The sequence below is a fragment of the Sarcophilus harrisii genome, chromosome 4, assembly GCF_902635505.1.
Source record: "Sarcophilus harrisii chromosome 4, mSarHar1.11, whole genome shotgun sequence".
NCBI classification, from domain to species: Eukaryota; Metazoa; Chordata; class Mammalia; order Dasyuromorphia; family Dasyuridae; genus Sarcophilus; species Sarcophilus harrisii.
The window spans coordinates 415,378,362-415,403,121 of record NC_045429.1 but is presented as its reverse complement, the minus strand read 5'-3'; positions in this window follow the sequence as shown (position 1 = coordinate 415,403,121).

The following is a 24,760-nucleotide window of genomic DNA, read 5'->3' as shown; positions in this document are numbered from 1 at the left end:
ACCTTGCTTTGATTACACTACCAGGCACGCCACAAATTGGCAATATAAAGTTGTTCCATAGCCACCCAATGTTTCTAGGTATCAAGATCTCCCAGCTTTGAACCTTATAATCCTAACTTTCACATAAAGTGGATTCTGGGAAATACAACATGGCAGCCATATTTATTCTGAGTACCTTTCTTTCAGGGCTACTTCTTTTATTATATCTTTCTTAACTATCCTTTCTTCTGTTTTCTATTATTAAAATTGTCCAAATAAAAGAGAACATCTTGCAGCGATACAAAGGATTTCAAGAAGGAAAGACTGCTAAAATCTGCAGTGAGGAGGAGTAGGAAAGACCTTGTATAGGAGGCACTATCCAAGTTGCATTTTGAGACATGGAAAGGATTCTAAGAGGCAGATGTGAAGAAGAGCATTCCAGCCATGGGGGACAGCTTATGCAAAGCCAAATTTGAAGATGGGTAATAAAATTTTACATCCAGGGAGTAGCTAGCTGGCCAATTTTATTAGAACCAGAGAATGTGTGAAGGGGAGTAATATGAATGAGGAAAACAAAGGTAGGTGGAAACTGAATTATGAGCATTTTTTTTTCTTCTATCCTAGATAGAATAGAAAGCCATTGGAGTTTTTTAAGTGGTGAAGGGTGTTTGTGACATGGTTAGATCTCTATTTTGGGGATATCAGTTTGGCAATTTTGTAAAAAGAGATTAGGAAGATAAGAAACTGGAAGCAGGGAGACCACTTAAGAGTTTATTGCAGCAATCAAAAAGTGAAGTTTGAGGACCTGAACCATGATAGTGGAAGAGAAAGGGATGGATGTGAGAAATGTTAAGGGAGAACTCACAAGATTTGACAATTGATTGGTTAGAGGGTTAAGGGAGAAAGAAGAACTAAGAATGACTCTAAGGTTATGAACCTGGGTGACTGGAAGGATGGTGGTGCCCATGAATAGGCATGTTTGGAGAAAGGATGGATTTGGGGAAAATAAATCATGAGTTTCTTTTTGATCATGTTAAATTTGAGATGTTTATGGAACATACAGGTGGAGATGTCCAACAATAAATTGGTAATGAAGTTTAGGAGAGAAGTTAGAACTAATTCACTCTCTATCTCCCTCCCCTCCATCCCTTTCTCCCCCCTTCTTTCCTTCTCCCCCACCTCTCTCTGTGTATTTGTATTTTTATGTCCTTAGAAACAGATAAAAATCATCCAGAAGTAGAAAGGGATCAAAAAAAAAATAAAAGGTAGAGGACAAAGCCTTGCAGGACATAGACATTTATTGGGCAGGAGAAAGATGCTAATCCAAGAAAGGAGAGCAAGGGCAGAGTGGAAGAAAACAAGAAAGAGAAATGTCATGGGGAAAAGAAGGTAGAGAGGGGATAGCCAATAGTGTCAAAAGCTCAGAGAGTTGAAATGACTTAAATCACAGATTTAGAACTAGAAGAGACCTAGCAATAATTTCGTCTGCCCCTTCCCTACCCTCCCTTCCCTCTTCCCTTCTCCCTCCCCGCCAAGTGTCCCTTTTACAGGTACAAAATCTGAGACCCAGACAGGTTAAGTTACTTGTCCAAAGTCACATAAATAGTAAATAGCATTGCCAGGACTCATATTCGTATGTTCTGATCCTAAACTCAATATTTTGGTCACTTTTAGAAAGAAAGGGGAATAAAGCAAAGTGTTCCTTAGGTGGAATCTGAACTGAACTCATACATTTACTTACTTGTTTCTTCTACCAGAAGGGCCATTTTTGGAGGACGTTACAAAAGAGACAAATTTTGCTGAGATTTGTCCTTTGTCTAGATAGATTGTAGAGGTAACCGAGCTCTCTGCCGCCAAATACAACCTTTCTTTCTACTGATTCACTCTATCTCCAGAGTTATTAAAGGACACAGGCCTCAATTAATCTATCAATACAAATTTATCAAGTGCCTACTGTGCACCAGCATTGGGAATACAGATACAAAAACCAAACAGTCTCTACCCTCAAGAACTTTAGCGTCTATAATGGATAGAGTGGGAGGAATAGTGACCTTGGACTTAGAAGACCTGGGTATAAATCCCACTGGATTAGGTTGGGCAAATCACTTAACTTGCTTGAGTCCCAGTTTCCTCAATAGATAAACCATGAGATTGGGCCAGATTCCGGGATCCTTTCCAGGTCTAGAATTAAATAGGTATAGGTGAGATACTCAAATTCGGGAGGCGCTATCAGCTGAGGGAATTGATACAGCAGGTAGGAGGTATCTGGGTATTTCCACTCCCCCTTTATGGATTTGGAGACCGATGCTCAGTTATGTGAAGGACTAGTATACGGGTCTTCTGACTTTTGTCTCCAACTCCCCCAAACCTATTCCTTCTCAGTAGCTCAGTGTCTCACTGCCAGTTCTCTCCCGGCCTCAGCCCCAAATCTATCCCCAGAGAATGGGACAGAAAGACTCTGAGAACACAAGTGCCCCTCCCATGCTCCTTCTCTTGTCCTGGCCCCACAGTGAGGAGCTTATCAGGTTTGACTTTAAGTAGTAAATGAATAGCATGGAAGTCGGGACCAACCTAATTATCGAATGCACTTGTGTTAATAGGTGCCTTTCAGTCCATGCAGGGAGCTAATATGCTTCAAATAAAAAGAGAAGAAAAGCCATTATCTTGAAATGTCTGGGCTCCAACTTGGGCAGAGCAACATAAAGTCATTATGTTTAATTATGGGCTATCACCCCAGAATCCCAGCCCCAATAATTATGTTCAATGACGGGTACGAACATCTTGCCTTCTCTCAGACAAGGTAGTTAAAGCTGTCACAGGCAGTACTACTTGTTTTTGTGCCTTTCTTCCTTTCTCCCTATTTGCCCTTCTCTGAATTCCTCCCCCCAGTTAGTCATCCCACCCTACAACATATGTACACACACACACATATACACACACACACATATACACACACACACACCACACGAACAAGTTCTGGCTTCATCTCTCAATGACTTTATTATTCTGACTGTCTCCTTTTATTTAGGAAGAAAAAAAAAATCACCAGCACTTTGAACTATTACTAGAACTTTTCCCAGTTCACCATTCATCCCTCTCTTGAAGTTAGTTACTTTCAGGGGAAAGGGAGATTTAGCTAATATTGGGGCGGTAGCGTGGGAGCAGCAGAATTGGGATGGGGAAGAATTTTAGACCCACAGCTTCAACCCTGATGGAAGATCACTATCCAACTCCACTCTGACCTAGGAGTGGAAGAAAGCTAGGGGCTTGAAAGGCAGCTCAGGGGTAGCTAGTGGTCTGCCAGACTCACCTTATATTCAAATCTAGCCTCAGAAACTTACTGGCTATGTGAACCTGGGCACATCACTTAACCCTATGTGCCTCAGTTTCCTCATCTGCAAAATGAGCTAGAGCGGGAAATGGCCAACCACCTCAGCATCTCTGCCCCCAAAAAATGCCAAATGAAATCACCAAGAATCAGACATGAATGAACAACCACTACAACAAAGGGGCTTGAAATTTAACGAGGTGGTATTGCTTATCTCCTTGGGGAGCCTTCCAGAGTCTCCTTGAACTTCAAGGTCAGATAAAATAATGGTTTTCTTAATCCTTACCTGGCTCTGTTGCTAGCTACTCTTGTGATCTTGGCAAATAATTCCATCTTTCTGGGCCCGAGTTTGTTCATGTCCAAGATGAAGGGACTGGACTCACTGACTCTCAGGATCTCTTCCAGCCCCAACTCTCTGATCCTTTGAGTATCATTTAGTTATAATACATTCTTAAATGGAGAGAAAGCACTAAGCCCAGAGAGAGACAGGAGTGTCACAGACTCACAGGACTTAGAATTTAAAGAGCTTCACCTACCTTATTTTTATTATTATCATTTTGCTAAGGCAAGTGGGGTTAAGTGGCTTGCCCAGGGTTACACAGTTAGGAGTGTTAAGTGTCCCGATTTCAGGGCTGGTGCTCTATCCACTGCACCACCAAGCTGCCCCCTACCTTATTTTTGAAAAGAAAGTTTTCCTGAGTTTTTTTACACTGAAGTTATCTTTTAAAAATTTAATAGTATTCTTTTCCAACTACATGTAAAAACAATTTTTAATATTCGTTTTTTGAAAGATTTTGAGTTCCAAATTTTTCTCTCTTCCCAAGACAACAAGCAGTCTGTTATAGGTTAAACATATTACACAAATTATTTCCCAACATGCTTCTCACATTGAACCCTCCCCTTTGTGATCCTTTGTGGGTATACTAGGTGATATTTGTGGCAATTACACTTACAAGCAATTCAAATTACCTCATGCTGCCTTCTTAGACTCCCAGAAAAGTCATATATTATATCAATTTTCTATGGAAGGAGCTATGTACTGATAAGCACTATACTTAAGTCAGCAACCATGTGGCTTTGTCTTTCTGGCATATATATGGAAGAACTTCCCACAAGGCTACAGAATCTCCTCTGGGGACCAGAGGATGCTCAGCTTGCAAACACCCAGACTACTCAATCCTGTCATCATCAATAGTGCTGAATTTAAAACATGGCCATGGCAGGGATGAACACATCCACTCATCTATATGTGTGTGTATGTGTGGGGGAAGTGTGGAATGTGTTGATGTGGATGTGTATGTATATATCTATTTATGTATACATAAATATATCCTTTCTTAACTGTAGCCTGCTTAGGGGAGGGGGAGGAATGAAAGGGGAAAAAAGAATGAAGAAAAAAGGTACACAGCAGAGAACAAAAGAACAATTTACAAGGAAGTACATACTATTATATGTATACTTTCTTTATCCGGCAATTTGTTGTTATATATTTTGAATCCTCCATGTTCTCTTTTGTTTTGTACTTTGTTTTTTAAATAAAATTTTTAAAAAAGAAAAAGAATAATGGTTTAAAAGCTCATATTTAAATGTCATTTCAAATTACTTTAGTTGAGTTAGAATAGGTCGTCTTATCTCTGTCTTTTAGATATGTGGAAAGAGAGGTTGTGAGAAGGAAGAGGAAGACAACATTTGGAGATGGAAGACCTGGGGCAATAGCCTCTCTCTGCCTCTTACTTCCTGTGTAAACTTGTGCAAATCACTCTCTGGGCCTCAAGCCTCCCTAACTGTAATGATAAGACTGGATTAGATGACTTCAAATATCCTTTCAAATCTTCTCCTAGGCCCCTGGGCTTCTGAGCCAAGAGATTCTGCCTTATTCACATTGTGGTACTCTACCACCATGTTTTTTACCTCTAACTCTGAGATCAGTAATCAAAATAACACTGGAAAAGATGGGGGAATCAGTTGTTCTATGATCTCACCCACTGACCAGATTATCCATCCCTGGACCCCACTTCCCTATATGTATTATGCTCCTTATTAGGATGTAAGCTCATTGAGGGCAGACACTGTATGGCTTTTTGTATTGTACCCCCATTGCTTAGAGTGCCTGGCAAATAGTGATTCATAAATGCTTTTTCATTTATTCAATCAAGATAGGATCCTATGACAGGTAATTTGTGAATGTATAATTATCTATTTTTTAGAGATGAATAAACTAAGGCAGGAAAAAGCTGAACTTTCAGTTACAGGAATTTGAATCCAGCTTTGTTCTACCTGGGATAACTTTGGGCAAATAGACTCTTTGATCCTCAGATTCCTCTTCCTGAGAATAAAGGAATTGAACTAAATGATCTCTAAGTTATCTTTCCATTCTGGATCCATCCACCAGCCATTTATCTATCCATCAATTCATCTAACCATCTATCACTCAAACTCCCTTTAATGAGAGGGACAATTTTAATTGCAGTAGAGATTTTTTTTTAAAAAGAAAGGAGAAAGTATCACATCTCTATGGGTCTTTAGTTCTCTCTTGCTTCTCTTTCCCTTCTTCTCACTTCTTTCTTCTTTTCCTCCCTCCCCTATGAAAATGCCCGTGGAAAATGCCTGAAAAATTCACTAACCAAGGACCTTCCAATGGTGGGCCTATGAGATATGTAATAGGATTATATCTACTCTTTTCCTCTGAGAAAAAAAAATACTCTAAACTACCAATGTGGTTTTTGTGTACATCTGGGAAAAACCAGTCACAAAGGAACATGTGGAGGGAGAGGGAATTTCAGAACTCACTAGAAGGAACAAGTTACTTCCATTTGGGAGGCTGAAAGCCTTTAATTCTGTTTTCCCTGTAACAGAGAACATTTAGTTGAGATATGAATGAGTAATGCTTTCAAGTCATAAAATTGGAAAACATTAAAATCCTGTAGGAATGGGGACACAAACCAAGCTAGCTATAAATTATGATGAAAAAATATGATTAAATCATATCCTTAGATCAGAACCTTGAAAAGCACAGGGGAAAAGTAAGGCTGGCAAAAACTGGCATTTCACATAGGTACCAGTGAATAGAGAAACCTAGCTAGAGCTTTTAGTGCCATCCAGTGGTTTGATCAGATACAGAATGCCCATGAGACATGGGTCACTGGCACTGCTTAGTTAGTGAGGCAGGAAGCCTAAGTCTAGACCCCAAGATATGGTGACTTACCCAGGTAGATGAAATTTGTCCTGCAGGTATAAGAGGAAAGTAAATCACTTCAATATCCCTTTCTCCATACATTAATTCCTATTTTCCTAAAGAGAGACTTAAGAAGCTCCACCCATAAAGGCTGACTACATGGAAGAACTCTGTATATATGTCTCTGACTAGGGTTAATTTTGGGCATGGTTAGTATTACAAAGATAAGGAGGGGAAAAAAGCCAGTTTTGTGAAGGAGGGCCCAGCATGTACTGTGGGCAAATGAGTGAAATAGATAAGATTATGTTCCTTAGTTTCCTCACCTGTATTATGGGGATGATAACATTTATTCTACCTTCCTCACAAAGTCACCGTGGGGGGGAAAAAAAAAGTCATTTTAGAAAAACCTGGAAAAACTTACATGAACTGATGCAAAATGAAGTGAATAGAACCAGGAGAACATTGTACACAGTAATAGCAATTGTATAATAATAAACAGAAAGACTTAGCTATTCACAGTAATACAGTGATCCAAGATCATTCCAAAGGACTAATGAGAAAAAAAATGCTATCCACTCCTTCCTCCCTCCCCTTCCCCAACAAAGAAATGATGGATTCTGAATGCAAATCAAAGCATACTATTTTTTCCTCTTTTTAAAAATAGCATTTTATTTTTTCAAATACATCCAGAGTTTTCAATATTCACAATTTTTTCCTCCTTCTCCTCCTCCCTCTTCCCTAAGACAGCAAACAATCTGACATAGCTTAAATATGTCTAATTCTTCTAAACATATTTCCATATTTATCAAAAACATACAATTTTTCATTTTCTTTATTTTTTAAATCTTTTCCCCTTTAGTCTGTTTTTTCCATTCAAAACATGACTAATATGGAAATGTTTTACATGACTGCATATATATATGACATATATCCAACTGCTTACTGTCTTAGGGAGGGGGCACATGAGGAAAGGAAAAAATTAGGGACTCATTTTAAAAATATGAATGTTAAAAGCTGTTTCTGCATATAATTGGGGAAAAAATAAAATGCTATTAAAGAGAAAAGGATCCTATTTAATGTGATTTACGATCATTATTATATACAAAATTCTTAGGATGCTTTCTAAAATCCCTTCAAGTTCTAATATTCCAATCTAATGCGTTTTGGCCATTCCAGCTTGCTCAAAATTCAGTTTAAGACTTAAAGATGTTACATAAACATCAGAAAGTAAATTCTAACATCTTCAGTGTGTGGTCTCTATCCTTGATTTAAGGACCGCTAGTAAAGGGGAACTCACCAACTCTTGGTGCAATTCATCCCATTCTTGAATAATTCTAATCATTAAAATTAACTGATAGGTTTTTTAAAAAATGATCATGATAATCGAGGAGAATGATGGGAGTATGGAGATCACTTTTTAAAAAGAAATTCAGCTGAGACAGTTATACAGATGTTATTTCAGTCATCTGTCAGTGGGTGGATTTGAGGGGGATGAGGTTGGGGTTAGTAGCTAATAAATAGAGAGAGCTTTAGTTGTCATTCGAAATCACCTTCCAATAAATGGTTGTCTATATAAAAGACTGACCCAGGTGGTTTGGACTTTCTTTATCCCACTCATCTCCTTCTCTATGTGCTGGTTGGAAACTGTCTCTGATACTAAAAGGTAGCAGGGTAGTACAAAACCAAAGCAAATTGGTATAGAAGCTATCTAGGCATGGTGCCCATATGCCATTCATCCAACATCAGATAAATTGATGCCTTGGGTCTTGAGCTGCCTTAAGAGGCAGACAAGAAAAAAGCAACCTGAAAACAGCTAGTTTGTGGGATGAAGGAGGAACCAGAGTGAGGAGATGATGGGACACAGAGAGAGCTATGTCACCCATTTCTTAAGCATTGGCTTGGGTCAAGAAACGGACTCAGAATGGAGCCACTTGAGAACACAAAACATGATTGTAGTGGAATGAGGACTGATGTATGAGTCAGGTGACTGCACTACCAGCCGTATGAAATCTGAATTACAAAATACAAAGTTGGACCAGATGATCTCTAATTTCCAAACTCTAATGTTCTGTAATTCTTTATGATACATTTTTCTTTTCCAGAGCACCAGGTGCTAATTCCATCTCAGAAGTGATGACTTTCTACCCACCTGAATTTCTGCTGAAATGTGGCTACAAAGCAGCAGGTATAGAGACTTAAACAAATTAAATAAATTCTATCCTTTCTAATCTCTTTGAATCACATTTGACTGAACTTGAATAAATCTCTGTTTTTGGTGTGGGCCAAAGTGGCAGATGCAATGTATTTACTATAGATATTACTGCTTTGTAGATTTAGAGACTAATGAAATAGAAGAGTGATGAAAACCGCAAGGCATGGTGGATAATGCTGAAGAATGAGAGGACAGAACAGTTATCCACCTGTTTAGAGTGTACTCCTATAATCCCAGGGTGCCTTTATTTTGCTTAAATTTATGAAGAGATGGCAGCATAGTATAATGGAAAGAATCCTGGACCTTAGTTTCATTTGTAAAAATGAAAGCATTAGATTATTTGTAAGAGTTCTTTCAGCATCAGTGAAATAGATTGGGTACACAATACATAGTAAGGAATGACCATAGTAATCTAGTATTTGAAAAATGCAAAGATTCCAGTTTTTGGAACAAGAACTCATTATCCGAAAAAAAAAAACAGTTGAAAAAAACTGGAAAGCAGTTTGACAAAAACTAGGTACAGACCAACATCTCATAATGTATATGGGTTATTCCCCATTTGATAAATGGAGAAAGGATATGAAGTTTTCAGATGAAAAAAAAAATCTAAGTTATCTATAGTCATAAGAAAAAGGTGCCCGAAATACTTATTAATTAGAGAAATACAAATTAAAACAATTCTAAGGTGCTACCTCATTCCTACAGATTAGCTAAAAATAAAAGAAAAGGGAAATGACAAATGTTGGAGGAGATATGGGAAAAACACTAATGCACTATTGGTGAAGTTGTGAAGTAATCCAATCTATTCTGGAGAACAATTTAGAACTATCTCCTAAGGACAATAAAACTGTTATACCTTTAACCCAGCAATACCTCTGCTAGGTTTATATCCCAGAATGATTTTTTTTTTTTAAAGAAAAGGACTTTATGTACAAAAATATTTATAGCAGCTCTTTTTGCTGTTGCAAAAATTTGGAAATTGAGGGGATCCCCATCAATTGGGGAATGGATAAATAAGGTATGGCATATGATTGATGAAATACTATTATGTTATAAGAAATGATGAACAGGATACTTTCAGAAAAACTTGGAAAGATTTATATGAAATGATAAATAGTTAAGTGAGTAGAACCAGGAAAACATTGTACACAATAACAGCAGTATTGTGTGATGATCAACTCTTAATGACTTAGCTATTGTCACTAATATAAAGATCCAAGACAGTTTTGAAAGTCTTACAATGAAAAATGCTATCCACCTCCAGAGAAAGAACTGATGGAGTCTGAATGCAGATTAAAGCATACTATTTTTTCATGGTTTTTTGTCTATTTTTTTCTTTCATAAAATGATTAATATGGAAATATGTTTTTGCATGACTGCACATATATAATTTATATTGAATTGCTTGCTGTCTCAGGGAGGAGGGAGGGAAGGAATTCAAAACTCAAAATTTTTAAATGTTAAAAATTGTTTTGACGCGTAATTAGAAAAACTTTTCTTTAAAAAGCTGATTTAACTCCTAAAGTCCTAAGAGCCCAGAATTCAACAGAGAATAGGCAGCCTGGGGGGAAGGGCAGACCTTTCTCCATCAGAACCCAGGCTCCAGTGGTTTTACTTACAGGCTGCATTCATGGCCATCACCCCTTACTCTTCATTTTCTCTCACATTTTCTACTAATCAATAAACAATGATCACATCTCTTTGGAAATGATTTGTAGCTTTGCTGACCATTTCTATAAGGGAAAACATCATGACTGTGAGTTTTTCTTCCCAAAGGCTCCAGAGGCTTGAAGCCTCTGACAGGGCATTTGTCTTAGTATTTAGCACTATCCTCTCTCCTCAACACTCACTCACTCTCTTCTCTTTCTCTTTCTCTCTGAAAGGATTTTAAAATGCTTTCAGTTGAATAATGGAGGTTTCAGAAAAAAAATCTTAAAGGCTATGGACCTGGTTTCCTATGGTCCACTGAACCCCATCTGCCTTTGATGAAACTTTCCTTAATTCTCTTTGAGTGAAGTATGAAGCTTCCCTTTTAGCCCTCACCTAGGACTTTGTCTGCTACCTCTCCAATATACATATATGTTATTGTATGTTATAGGGGTAGCCATATAATAGTTTCACAATAAGGTCCTTAGAAAAACTACTCTAGATTCAATGGTACTAAAGCATCCTCTCAAAGCCATAGTTCATGAGGTTTTTTTACCTTATATATTCAGGTTTTATTTGTTTCTTGCCCGTAAGTCAGAAGATGCAATTAGAAGCAAAGGGAATTTAAATACTACAGTAAGAAAAGTAGCATTAAGACATTTCTCTCATAAATCTGGGGTATGTTCTATCAAAAAGATACATGGTATCAGTGAAGAGTTGACCCACTCAGGCAATGTGTGACAGGGCATGAATACACATAGGGAATAGTTACAGTCAGGACCCATTTATGAAGAGATAACTGCACTAGAAGCAGCTAGTGCTATTCTGGTTGGGACTCTTCCCTATAGACCTCAAAAGCTATATATGACTATTAGACATAGGGTATAGAACATATTCCCTGCAAAGGATCACTCCCTGTTCTGGTTGCAGCTGCAGGACATTCAGCTGGTCTTGCTGTGAAATCCCCATGTGTGGATAGAGTTCAGGGTCTGGAGTCAGGAAGACTCCTTTCAGATTTGGTCTTGGACAGACACTTGCTAGCTGTCCACTAAGCTTGTCACCCTGAGCAAGTCACTTAACCCTGTTTGCCTCCATTTCCTCATCTGTAAAATAAGCTGGAGAAATGATACTGGAGACTAATATCTTTTCCAAGAAACCCCCAAAAAGGGATCATGAAGATTCAGAAAGGACTGAACAACCACCCAAAATTCCCAGACACCTCTCATTTAAATGAAAGGGAGGGAGGAAAGTGAGAATAAAAACTTAAATAGAATCCCATGGGAAAATTCTTCTCTCGCCCTTCAATTTTTTTCTCCAAACTTGTACTTCTATTATGTCTGTGGTCAATAACAAGCCTCTGGGCTTTGAAGCTATATGTTTAATAAGAGAAGGGATCCAGTCTCAACTCAACTTTGTATCTAAGCCTCCCCTAAGACAATGTTCTGCACACAGTTGGCACCTAATGTTTATTGAATGAATGAAATATCACAACAAAGTCAGATTCATCTGGGAAAAAATCCAGGACTTCTAGGTTCCAGTCAGAAACTCTAGCCGTTCCTATTCCCCAAATGCTTCTGCATTATTCACAACACACGTCCAATACTTTCTGTATGAGGCTGGCCTCCTGGAATCTCTTCCCGGAGCCATTAGCCTGCTCTCCACGCTTGACCTATGCTAAAATATGATAAAACCAAAACTCACTGATGATTTGGACTAAAGCCCTGGTGACTATTTAAACTGAAACGCATTAACAGCTCTGAATATTTCATGCCAGATACATTAGAACAGCCAGCATGATTTATTGAAGGTGATCACCCATCATGGGTATTAATACATTGTGCAGCACTGGGCCATCTGAGAAGAAATTAATTTCAAGTGACAACATGGGATGTGTTGGGTCTTGTAGACATTTGCCTTGGGAGCTGTGACTGACAGTGTCAGTCTGGGAAAATGGGAAGGACATGGGGTGGAGTCATTGAAGTTCATTTGTTTTTTTGAATGAATAAAATTAATATGTTCGTTTTTCTGAGTCAGCTTCTCAGGAGGGAGAAGGACTGATCAGCAATGCCCCAAACTGGGTCCAAATATTCTTTCATTGCTTTGAGGAAAATACATTATTATATCCTAGCTAGATGAAATTCGATTCCTTCAATAGTTTTATAGCTCCATGATTTTGTCAATGTCAACTTTTTCCAGTGAGAAGACCAGAATCTACCCATATCTTCTCCTTATGTGCAATTCTCATCCATAATTTCCCATGAATTCTCCAGTTACTGAGCATACTGGAAGACTTTCTGTAGGAATTTGAACCTAGTATACAAAACTAGAAGAGAATTTTTTTTGACAGATAGCATTTATCAAAATTCTGAATTACAATGTATCTTGTATTTTTTGTATCTTTGTGTTACAAAACCCAAGTAGAATAGTCTTTGATACCTCTACTGTAATTGGTGAAGCCCCAAGGTTGTTGTGAGACACAAATAAAATAGTATCTGTAAATAGAAGTTGTTTTTATTATTATCCTTCTCTGCAAAAGAAACTGTCTCCAGGTCAGCTTCCCTGAAGACCACATAAAAATCTTTATGAGCAACAGAAGGAAAAATCTTCTTCACATTTTTGGGATTGCAGGGGTAGGAGATCAAAAACTCACGTAGCACTCAAGAGAGTCAAGATAATCAAAGCTCAGAAGTAAAGTTTAGTTTAATCCCAGAGAGGAGGACCTTTCTCATTTTCCAGAGCAGGTTAGGAAGCAGATTCTAGGAGAAGGCAAGAAAAAATGAGACTAAGCAGTATTGCCAACCAGGGGATAGCACCCTAGATAACTTGGCATCTAACTCCAGAGAGTGTTGACAGAGATGAAATTGGAAAGGGGGCTGGATATTTTCCAATCTATGAATAACTAGACTTAATATTAACTTAATTAAATTGTATATTTGCAAAACCTTTTTATAATTTTTATTGGTATCTTTTTTTTTTTTAGATCATAGTTTCCCCCAAAAAATCCTTCCCCTTTCCTATGCCTCCCCAGAGAGTTTCTCAAGTAATAAATACTATTTTAATGACAAAAAAAAAAAAGAGAAAGAGAAAAAAACAGCACATCCAATCAATGCATTGTGAGGTAGAAGATTAATTGGGCCACTATTTTATTCCAATCAGTATTAATCAGTTTGCTATGATTCCATAGAGGTAGTGATTATAAATTCTGCATATGAGGCCCCAAAACTGAACTGCAGATTGTAAGTTCACTTGCTGAATCATAGGAAGCTAACTAGAGGCTCCCCACCCTTGTTTTTCCCCTGTTATGATGACCAAGTCCAGGATGTAGAAATGACTCAATTTCATGGAAAGTCCCCCTGCTATTTTTGTTGCCCCTCAACCCTTGTCATCCCTCTACTGCCCAACCACTTGACCAGCAAGTGGCCCAGATTGCTGGCCTGCAGCCTGTCTTTTTACTAGCCCCATGTACTCAGCAGGACTTCCTGAAAGGTCACAATAGGTCTGTCAAGGTCTGCTCATTAGACTATTTGTTAATCAATGGGATTCTGTATTTTGTGTAGACCTTCCTGGGAGGGCAAGGACAGGATCCATCAACCAAAAAACTTCTGTGTTTAGTTTGCTTCACTTGTATAGTCTAGGTACCAAGCACTATAAAACTAAAACCCTGGAGGAAAGGGACATCTCGGATCATGAGCAAGATATGAGGTTCACTGCATTAGAGAGGGCCATGGACCTTTGATAAAGTGCCATTGGCTCAGAGATCTGCCTCAATGGGTTTTCTTTCCGATTAAACAATTTTGCAACCTCACAATTGAAAGGGTCAGTGCTTATCTCATTCATCTCTCTATACAAAGTATGTGCATCCATAATCTCATTTATATGCATTAATTTATCTCACAGCACATAATAGGCTCTGGATGTTAGTGAACTGGTCTTCAAAACCACCATATTATGCAGGTATAACACAGTTATTATGACCTCAGGGACCAGAGATCCCCAAAGTTATTAGTTCATGATGGCCTAAGAGAGTTAGATCTTTTTGGCTTTTTACGGTCCTGCCTAGAATTTGCTTTGGGCCAATATATAACTATAGCTTAGCTATAGCTTATGTCTAGGTTTCCACTGAGATAGATTAAAGGGGTTCTTAGCTCCTGTACAAATACTCAAAGTATGAGTATTGGGTGTAAGACCTGTATTACTCAGAAGGAATTATCCAAAACGATTAAAGAAGCAATACACATATACATGATCTAAATCACTTTTTAAAATAAGATCAGTGGGTGACAAAGACCAGATCTCTAGCTTCTTCAAGTCATGAGTCTCCTTTACTATTCCTCTAGCCTTAGAGGCTATCTATGGGTATAGCCCTCTTGGCATTCTCAAAGAAGCTAAATTCAGGAAATCCATTTCTGTTGCTTAAAGGTCCTATTCTGAACTCTTGAATTTCAGATTAGCCACAAGGTGATCTCCATTAGCTCAGGCTGTCCAGAAAGTCTCCTTTCTCTACTTAAAAGACAATATTTTAGGGTCATATTGCCCAAGGTGGGGGTTCAGGAATATTTTCTATGAAGTCTCTCTCTCAGGTGAAATACAAAGCATTAGAGTGGATATGTAAGAGCTCCATAATTATCCTGGCTTCTGACCCCTCCTGAGCTGAGAAAGTCCTCTTTTAGAAACTCTTCTTAAGCCAAGTGGACAAGAAAGTATAAGTTAGCACATATAATTCCAATGAGCTTTTACCCCAATATAATGAAACCATTTCTTTTCTTGGTAGAAGGAAAGAGTATATATGCCTATATTACATAACTTTTAAATGCTATTATAATTGAAATTAGATAAAGCAAATTGCTTACTCTCTCAGGAAGGAAAGGAAAAAGGGGGGAAGAAAATTTCCCTTTATCCTACTAAGAACTAATATGTCCCCTGAACAAGAAAAAAAAGGAAAGGATAAAAGCATGTTAGCTAACTTTTATAGATCCCCACAATAAAGTAGATCCTCATCAAGTTCATCCTCCTGAAGAAATCCAGTCAGTAGCTCTAAATCACTAATAATGAAAGAAATTCATATTAAAAAAAAAAAAACTTAAGATATTACCTCACATCCAAGTGAGCAAAGGAGAAAGACAAATACTGGAGGGCTTGTCAAAGGTCATTTAGTTCAATCTCCATTTTACAGATGAGGAAACTGAGCCTCAAAATAGTTCCAGATAGTAAGCAGAAGAGTTGGGAAAGTAAATCCTGATCCATTGACTACAAATCCCCTTTTCTTTCTTACAATACCAAATATGTATATGTATGTTTATAAATAAATTTGAGAATATATCTGTATCTGAAAATCCATGTGCTTCTTTATGTATGTTTAATATTCGAGGGCAAAAATGATGTCATTTATATTTGTATTTCCCCCAGCTCGCATACACACTCTCTTGTAAACAGTCTAATGTTTTATGAAGTCATCAGCAGACTACATCCAGAGGGCCAAATTTGTCTGCTGCCCATTTGTGTTTGGCCTTTGAGCCAAGAGTTGTTGCTGTTCCATTGAGCCCAACTCTTCATGGCACCCATTTGGAGTTTTCTTGGCAAAGATAAGGGAATGATTTGTCATTTCTCATTTTACAGATGAGGAAACCAAGCAAACAAGGTTAAATGACTTTTTCAAGGTCACACAGATAGTGAGTGTCTGGGACCAGATTTGAACTTATAAAGGAGAATCTTACTGGTCCCAAATCCAGTGCTCTATCCATTAAGCCACTTAGCTGCTCTGCTTTGAAACTAGATGCTGCATATATAATCTATACCAAATTGTTTACTGTCTTAGGGAGGGGGAGAAGCAAAGGGAAGAAATTCAAAATTTTATAAAAAATGAATGTTAAAAATTGTCTTTACATATAATTTTTTAAAAATGAAATTAGATAAAGCAAATTGCTTATCATCTCAGGGAGCAAGGAGGGGGGAAAAGGGAAGAGAATTTGAAACAAAATTAAAAAAAGAATGTAAAAAATGTTTCTGGGGATGGAGCCAAAATAATGGAATAATGGCAGAAACCTGCCCAACCTCTCCCCCAAACTGCTCCAAATTCCTTTAAATAATGACTCTAAACAAATTTTAGAGCATCAGAACACCCCAAAAGACAGTGTAGAATATTTTCTAGCCAAAGGCAACTTAGAAACTCAGTGGAAAAGATCTGTGACTAGGGTGGGAGTCCAATGTGCAATTCTCATCAATTAACTTTAATCTAGAACCCAGCACCAGCCCCAGTGGCAATACTGGTGGTTTCCAGACCTCTCGGCACAGAGACATTAAAGAGATGTCTGGAAGATTAGCAGAAAAGGTTCTATGGAACCTATGCGGGAGCCCAGTGGGCATTCCTAGTGCAGCCTCAGCCCTGGCCTGGACCACAGCATCAATGAGGCAGGACCTCCGAATCAACAGCAGTATTTGAGGCTTCTGGATCTCTCAGCCTGGGGACACCAGGGAAGACACTGAAGGTCAGCAGAGAGAGTCTGTGGCAATAGGGTGGGAATCTAGTATGCAGTCTCAGCATAGCTTCAGCCAGCACACTAGATCTTACAGCTACAGTAGGGTGGGGACACTAACAGCAGATTGTGGGCAGATTCCTAGAAGGATCTCTGATCAACAGTGGTACAAAATCCCTGAAGTTTCCATCCTGGAAACAGAGTCCTACTTAAAGAGTTAAAAACCAAGCATTGGCTAGGAAAATGAGCAGAGAGCAAAAAAATGTTTCTGACAGTTGAAAATTATTATAGTAACAAGGAAGATCAAAATACACACTCAGAAGATGATAAAATCAAGAAAAATAAGAATTGGTCTCAGGCCATGGAGGAACTCAAAAGGGACTTTGAAAAATCATGTTAAGGGAGATAGAAGAAAAATTAAGAAAAGAATTGAGAGAGCTGCAAAAGGAAATACAAAAAGTTAATGAGGAGGAAGATGACTTTAAAAGTAAAATTGACCAATTGGAAAAGGAGCTACAAAAAGGTCATTGAGGAAAATAATTTCTTAAAAAATAGAATTGAGAAAATGGAAGCTAATGTCTTTAAGAGAATTCAAGATACAATAAAGCAAATCGAAAAGAAAAAGAAAAAGAAAATTTTGAAATCTTATTGGAAAATAGATCCAGGAAAGATAACTTAAAAATCATTGGTCTACCTGAAAGTCATGATTTAAAAAAAAAAAAAAAAAAAGAACCTGGATATCATCTTTCAAGATATTATCAAGGAAAATTGTCCTGATATTCTAGAACCACTGGATAAAATAGAAACTGAAAGAATCCATCAATCACCTCCTGAAAGAGATTGCAAAATGAAAACTCCCAGGAATATTATTGTCAAATTCCAGAACTCCCAGGTCAAGGAGAAAATATTGTAAGCAACCAGAAAGAAACAATTCAAATATAGTGGAGCCACAGTCAGGATAATACAAGATTTAGCAGCTTCTACATTAAAGGACTAAAGGGCTTGGAATATGATATTCCAGAGAGCAATGGAGCTAGGATTGCAATCCAGAATCAACTACCCAACAAAACTGAATATAATCCTTCAGAGAAAAAAGGTGGTCATTCAATGAATCAAGATTTTCAAGCATTCATGATGAAGACCAGAGCTGAATGGAAAATTTGATTTTCAAATACAGGACTCTGGAGAAACATAAGGAGGTAATCAGGATATCATAGGGGACTTAAGAAGATTTACCTGTTCACATTTCTACATGGGAGGATGATAACTGCAACTCATTAGAATGTTCTTATTATTATGACAGTTAGAAGGAATATATATAGACAGATGGCATGGGTGTAAGTTGACTATGAAGGGATAATATCTTTTTTATGATGATATTAAGGGGTAAGAAGAATGTACTGGGAGAAAGGGAAAGGGAAAAGTGGAATGGTACAAATTATCTGCCATAAAAAAAGGCAAAAAAGAGCTTTTACAGTGGAAGGGAAGAGTCGAAAGGAGAAGGGAAGTGAGTGAAATTTGCTCTCATTAGAATTGGCTGAAATAGAAAACAACCTCTTCTCAATTGGAGTACAGAAATCTCTTACCCTGTAGACAAATAGAAGGGGAAGAGAGGGAGGGTAATAAAAGAGAGGGAATATTGAGGAAGGGAATGGTCAGTAGCAAAAGACTTTTGAGGAAGGACAGAATGAAAGGAGAGAGAATAAATAGCAGGAAATAGCAATTAGCAACAGTAATTGCAAAAAAAAAATTTTCAAAACCAGTTTCTCTGATAAGGCTCATTTCTCAAATACAGGGAACTTAGTCAAATTTATAAAAAGTAAGAACTATGCCACAATTGATAAATGACCAAAAGATATGATCTGTGCCCAAAGGGTTATAAATTCATGCATATCCTTTGACCTAACAACACTCGTAGTCATGAATACCAAAAGATTCAGAAAAAACAAACAACAACAAAAAAAGGGGAAATGACCTATATATACAAAAAATATTCATAACAGCTCTCTTCTCAAGACAAAAAAAAAAAAAAAGAAAAGAAAAGAAATTGAAGGGATGCCCATCAAATGGGGAATGGCTCAATAAACTGTGGTATGTGTTTGTGATGGAATATTATTGTTCTCTGGGAGGTGATAAGCAGGATGTTCTCAGTAAAAAAAACAAACACACACCCTGAAAGTCCTTCATGAACAAAGTAAAATATATTGTATATAAAAATAATGGCAGCATTCTGGGATGACCAGCTGTGGATGGCTTTGCTATTCTCAGTAGTATAATCATCCACAACTACTCTGAAGGACTTATTTTGAGAAGTCCTGTCCATGACTAGAGAGTGAACTGGTTGTCTGAATACAGACTGAAGCATTCTCTCTGTCTCTTGCTTTCTTTTTAACTTAATTGTTCTTGAGGGTTCTTTATTTTCATTATAGTGGGAAATTTACGTTTTCTTTTACAACTTGACTTTTGTGGAGATATTTTACATAACTTCACCATGGCTGTGAACTTCACGTGGCTGGAGATAAGAGAGAGAACCTAGAACTCAAAAATATTAAAAACAAATGTCAAAAAATTATTTTGAATGTAACTAGGGGAAAATATTAAATAAATACATTTTAAAATGTGTCTACATGTAATTAGGGAAAAAGAAAATTAGATGAGGTAATCAACACAGTTATTAAGTGCTTACTGTGTGCAGGGCACACAAAGCATCTAAATAGGCTATTAACAAGTCGATTTACAATTCACAAATGAGCCAGAGAAGGTTTTTAAGCAGATAAAAGGAAAGAGGCTGGCAGGCTGAAATTAATCTAATGTTAAGCTGTTTGATGAGGAATCATCCATGTAGAGCAGGAGATAAGGAAGCAGATTAAGGGAGCTCAGATTCAGAGGTCCTCAGGAAGGGCTGCATTTCTGGGCCTGGGCCATCTTATACAAAGACAGGGCTCTCTGCAATCCCCAGGATAGCTGAGGAGATCTGTGGGCTTGTCATACCGGGAAATTGAACAGTATTCCCAAGCATTCAGGATATTATCTCTCTCTGGAAATATCCAAAAACGTATTTGGGATTAAGGAATTCCTTCCTGCTATTTAAGATTACAGATTTAGAACTAAAAGAATCTCAGAGGTTATTGAGACCAATTGCATTATTTTTAAAATGAGGAAATTGAGATCTTAAAGCGGTCAGTCAGTCAATAAACATTTATCAAGCCCTACCATATGCCAGGTACCAAGTTAAGTGCTAGCAATACAAAAATAGGCAAAAAGTCTCTGCCCTGGAGAAGTTCACAATTTAAGAGGCAAAACAGTAAGCCAGCAAAAATGCTTAAACAAGCTATATATAGGACAAATGGAAAATAATTAACAGAATTAATAAGGAGTTGGAGAAAGCCTCCTGTAGAGGATGGGATTTTAATTGGGACTTAGAAGTGAGGAAAGAGAGCACTGTGGGCAAGGAAGATGGTCAGAAAAAAAAAAAAAAGTGAGAAATGTTGTCTCTTGTTTGTGGAGCAGCCAGGAAGCCAGTGGAAGCCAGTATCACAGGAAAGATAGGAGGTGATTAGATTATGAAGGGCTTTGATTCTAGAGAACTCTTGGAGTTTGAGTGAGGAATGACATTTTAAGAAAATCACTTTGGTGATTAAAAATGGATTGGAGTGGGAAGAGCCTTGAGGCAGGCAGAGCCCCTTCCCCTAATCCAGCAGGCTATTAGTCCAAATGTAAGATGATGAGGGTCTATATCAGAGGAGTATCAGAGGAGAGAGGGGGACCAAGATAGTAGTTATTCAAGTTATTGTTGTTACTATTATTTCCTAGCTGTGGAAGGTGGTGAGTTAGAATACTTGTTCCCCACTGGTACTTCCAGGCCCTTCCTTATCTCCATCATTCAGTAACTTCCCCTCCTTTGAAGGGATTCAGTCCATATCTACTTCCCCATTAAAACCCTGGTAGCTGTTGTTTACATTCTTCCAGATCACAATCACTCACAATTTTTCTCTCCTCTAATTCCTGTCACACTAGGGCACTTCAACACACATACTGAGTCTTCCTCAAACACCTTAAACACTTAGCCCTCAGCCTGCTAGTTTCCCATAAGCTACTAACTTTTATATAACACTAATGATGTGCCAGACACTAGGCTAAGTGCTTTACAATTCTCATGTCATTTGAGTTTCACAATAACCCTTAGAGTTGGTGATGTCTCCATCTTATAGATGAAGAATACAAAGACATACAAAAATTAACTAACTTGCCTAGAGTCATGTGGTTCATATCTGAGACCATATTTGAACTCAGATCTTCCTAATTCCAAATCTTATACTCTGTCCATTTTGCCACATTGCCCTTGGACAACGTAGCCTTCTGACACTTTTAAAAAATTTAATTTTATGAGCAGGACCAGGAGATCATTATTTACTTCAACAACAATACCATATGATGGTCAATTCTGATGGATGTGGCCCTCTTCAACAATGAGATGAACCAAATCAGTTCCAATAGAGCAGTAAAGAACTGAACCAGCTACACCCAGGGAGATGACTATGAACCACTACATAGAATTCCCAATTCCTATAATTTTTGTCCGCCTGCATTTTTGATTTCCTTCACAGGCTAATTGTATGATATTTCAAGGTCCTATTCTTTTCGTACAGCAAAATAACTGTATGGACACGTATACATAGATTGTATTTAACTTATGCTTTAACATGTTTAACATGTATTAGTCAACCTGCCATCTGGGAGAGGAGTGGGGGGAAGGAGGGGAAAAATTGGAACAAAAGGTTTTGCAATTGCCAATGCTGAAAAATTACCCATGCATATAACTTGTAAATAAAAAGCTATAATAAAAAATTTATTTTATTTATCTTATCCCATGAAGGAACACTTACCTTGACCCATTTACTAAAACCACTAATCTTTTCATTGCTCAGGTTTTAAATAAATCTGTTTCAAGGGGCAAGAAAATTGGTTCTTCTACCACCATTCCCTACCACACTCCCTTCACTAAAATCAAGTTTTCATTCTCACCCTCCCACCAGCAAGGTGCCTTGAAGGGGATCTTGGTCTGGTGTGGGAGCCAAAAGACCAGGAGTCCCAGCTCTAATATTTACTAGTTGCATGACCTTACATAAGTCAAGGAATCGAGAAATAGAAAAGTCTTCAATCTTTAGAATTCAGTTAATCCACACTCCTAATTTTACAATCAAAGAAACTGAGATTTAGAGAGATTAAGTGAATTGTTGACCAACTCATTCAAAGCATCAGAGGAGAGAGTTGAACCTAAGGTCCTCTTATTCCTCAGCTGCTGTTCTTTCACTGAACCACGCTGCCTAGAGGAAATTTTAGTTACCTTTGCTTTCGGAACCACAAGTTCATCTGTAAAATGGGAATAAAAATTTACCATAATGATTGTACTACTTGCTTCAAGGAAAGTATTTGTTAAATCTCACAGAGCTGTTGTTCATGCTTCATTTTTGAAGCGGACCAATGACATCCCAGGTAATTATTTTAACTGATGTAAATTATATTTAAATTAAATTTAAACATGCAAAGTTGCCCAAAGTGGTAAGCCTTACTCTCTCTTCCAGAGTCATCGAATTTCTTAAATCAGGGTAGTTGAATCAAATTGTTCTCACCTGCCTATTCCACTGAAATATTTACCAAGGTGTGGCTACTGCCTGTACTACAGCTTCTTAGAACCATAGGTAAGAGTTGGGTGACAGGTGAACACCAAAGGTGGATGAGCAGCCCTGGTCATACCAGAGGTGCTAATCCTCCCTGAACACCCCATTAAAAAAGAGCTAAAAAAAAAAAAGAGCTGTACAAATATGAACTTGTCAAACTTCTGTGCTTCCATCACATTGTTTCCTTTGCCTAGGATAATAACAGACTTCTAGCACAGGATCTAGCACATTAGCACATAGTAGGTACTCAAACATTTCTGAATTGGAAATTGTGACAAAACATATATGTAACTTCATCTTTAGTCCTGAAATTCAGCAAGCCCAATCTAGCAAAAGGATAACAAAGTTAAAAAAAAAATCCCATGTAAATTAATTCAAATATCACCTTTGGGTGACCCAGTTAACAGAGTCAAGGCATCTGAGGATGCAAGTGATTCTAGCTATAGGTGGAAGCTATCCCAGTGCAGTCACCAGCAATGGAGGAATAATAGATGGAACTCACATAGCATTCCGAGTGCATTCTCTTATTTTCTCTCCTCTCCACTTACACGGGCAAGTCAAATATTTAGGGCCAAGCTGCTATATCCCTCCTTAGGTCCAGCGGTAGCCTGGAAAGTATAGGGATGTATTTCTAAATACCATATAGCTGTGTTGTAGCTCATGAATCTCCACTTATCTACTGTCCCTTATTTATTATCAGTTGAAATCAAATAGTCAGATTTAATTGATTTTTAGAAATGGCTATTTACATACAGTGGTGTAGTTGGTACTATACATCTTGCCCAAAGTCTGACGTGCATTCTCTGCTTTATTTAGATTCATGGCTTGGGTTAAAGCAAAGACCTGGGATCTGTAATTTACAGAAAAGTGGTACAAAGAAAAGCCTTATTTTTATATGGTTCAGTAAACAAGCAACCCCATATATATACAGACACACAGACACATACATATTATACAGCAATATAGACAGAGGCTCATCCTTGTGGATGCGAGAACTCACCCGATGTGAAGAGAGGGGAGATATTAGAGAAAGAACATACTTAAAGTTGAGATTCAGATGGTGAAGTTATATAGCCTAAAAAATGGGCTAAGTAATTAGAACAAATAATCAGTTCCAGGTGGTGTATGAGGAAAGTGGTTCTAATCAGATCCAAATGTAGTAGAAAAGGTGGGAGAAAGGGTTCCCTTATTGTTACTAGGTTTGGGTAGAAGGATTTTCTTTACTGGAACCATAAATCGGGAAAGGGTTCAGTTGACTATGTGAGGCAGAAAAAGGGGAATAACTAAGAAGTTTTACTCAGAGAGAAGCTGTGATCATTAACTACTTGAAAAGAGAATTAAATAGATCAGAACAAAGGAAAAGTACAAGTCTGTTTGTCTTTGTTTATATGCTATATGGGTATATAAGGACAACTTAAATGACTCCACGTTGGAGTTCTATCGTTATAATTATGACATCAAACAATCTAAGGATTACAGTTATCACATTCTTCCATAAATACATATGGAATCCAGGGGAAAGTGAGGTCAGGCTTTGAGAAAGCACATGTGGCAAAGGAGTATTCATAGGTTGAGGCTGGTGGAAGTCTTCCCCTTTGTGGGGACACGTGAGAAATTCCCTTTAGGCATGGGATAGCTTTTCTCTTGGGCTGTGTATAGTCATAAATCTTCTTTTCTGCAACGGGCCAGTTTGTCCTTGGTTGCCTGAAATGATTGCCAGCTGCTACTGATAGTGCAGATCCTCCAAGACCTTTCAAAGATTACAATAGTCAAAGCCTAAGATTCTTCTCCTTCTAAGTCAGTGGTTCTCAAAGTATGGTCTAGAGAATCCTGGGGATCTCTGAAACCCTTTTAGAGGGTCTACAAGTTCAAAAATAGTTTTTATTTCCAATATGGTAAATGTCTATAAATATAATCCAGATAAACAAAAACTCTTTGGAGAGATCCTCAATGATTTTTAATAGGATAAAGATACTGAAAACAAAAGTTTGAGAACTACTAAGTGATCCCTTCTCAAGGGATCCTTGTGATATCTTTCTGCTGCCAGACACTCAAATTAGCTTTCTCTTTTACACAAGACACAGGACATGATCATAATTAACTCAAATGTCGTATCTCTTTCCAGCATCTAAGGCAACTTACAATAACTGGTACCTCCTGTTGAGGAAACTTCCTCCACCAATGCAAAAGACAACTTGAACTGTTATTTATAGTCTTAGAGAGTTGTATGAGGCAACTTAAATTCCAGCTAAAATCCTACCTTTT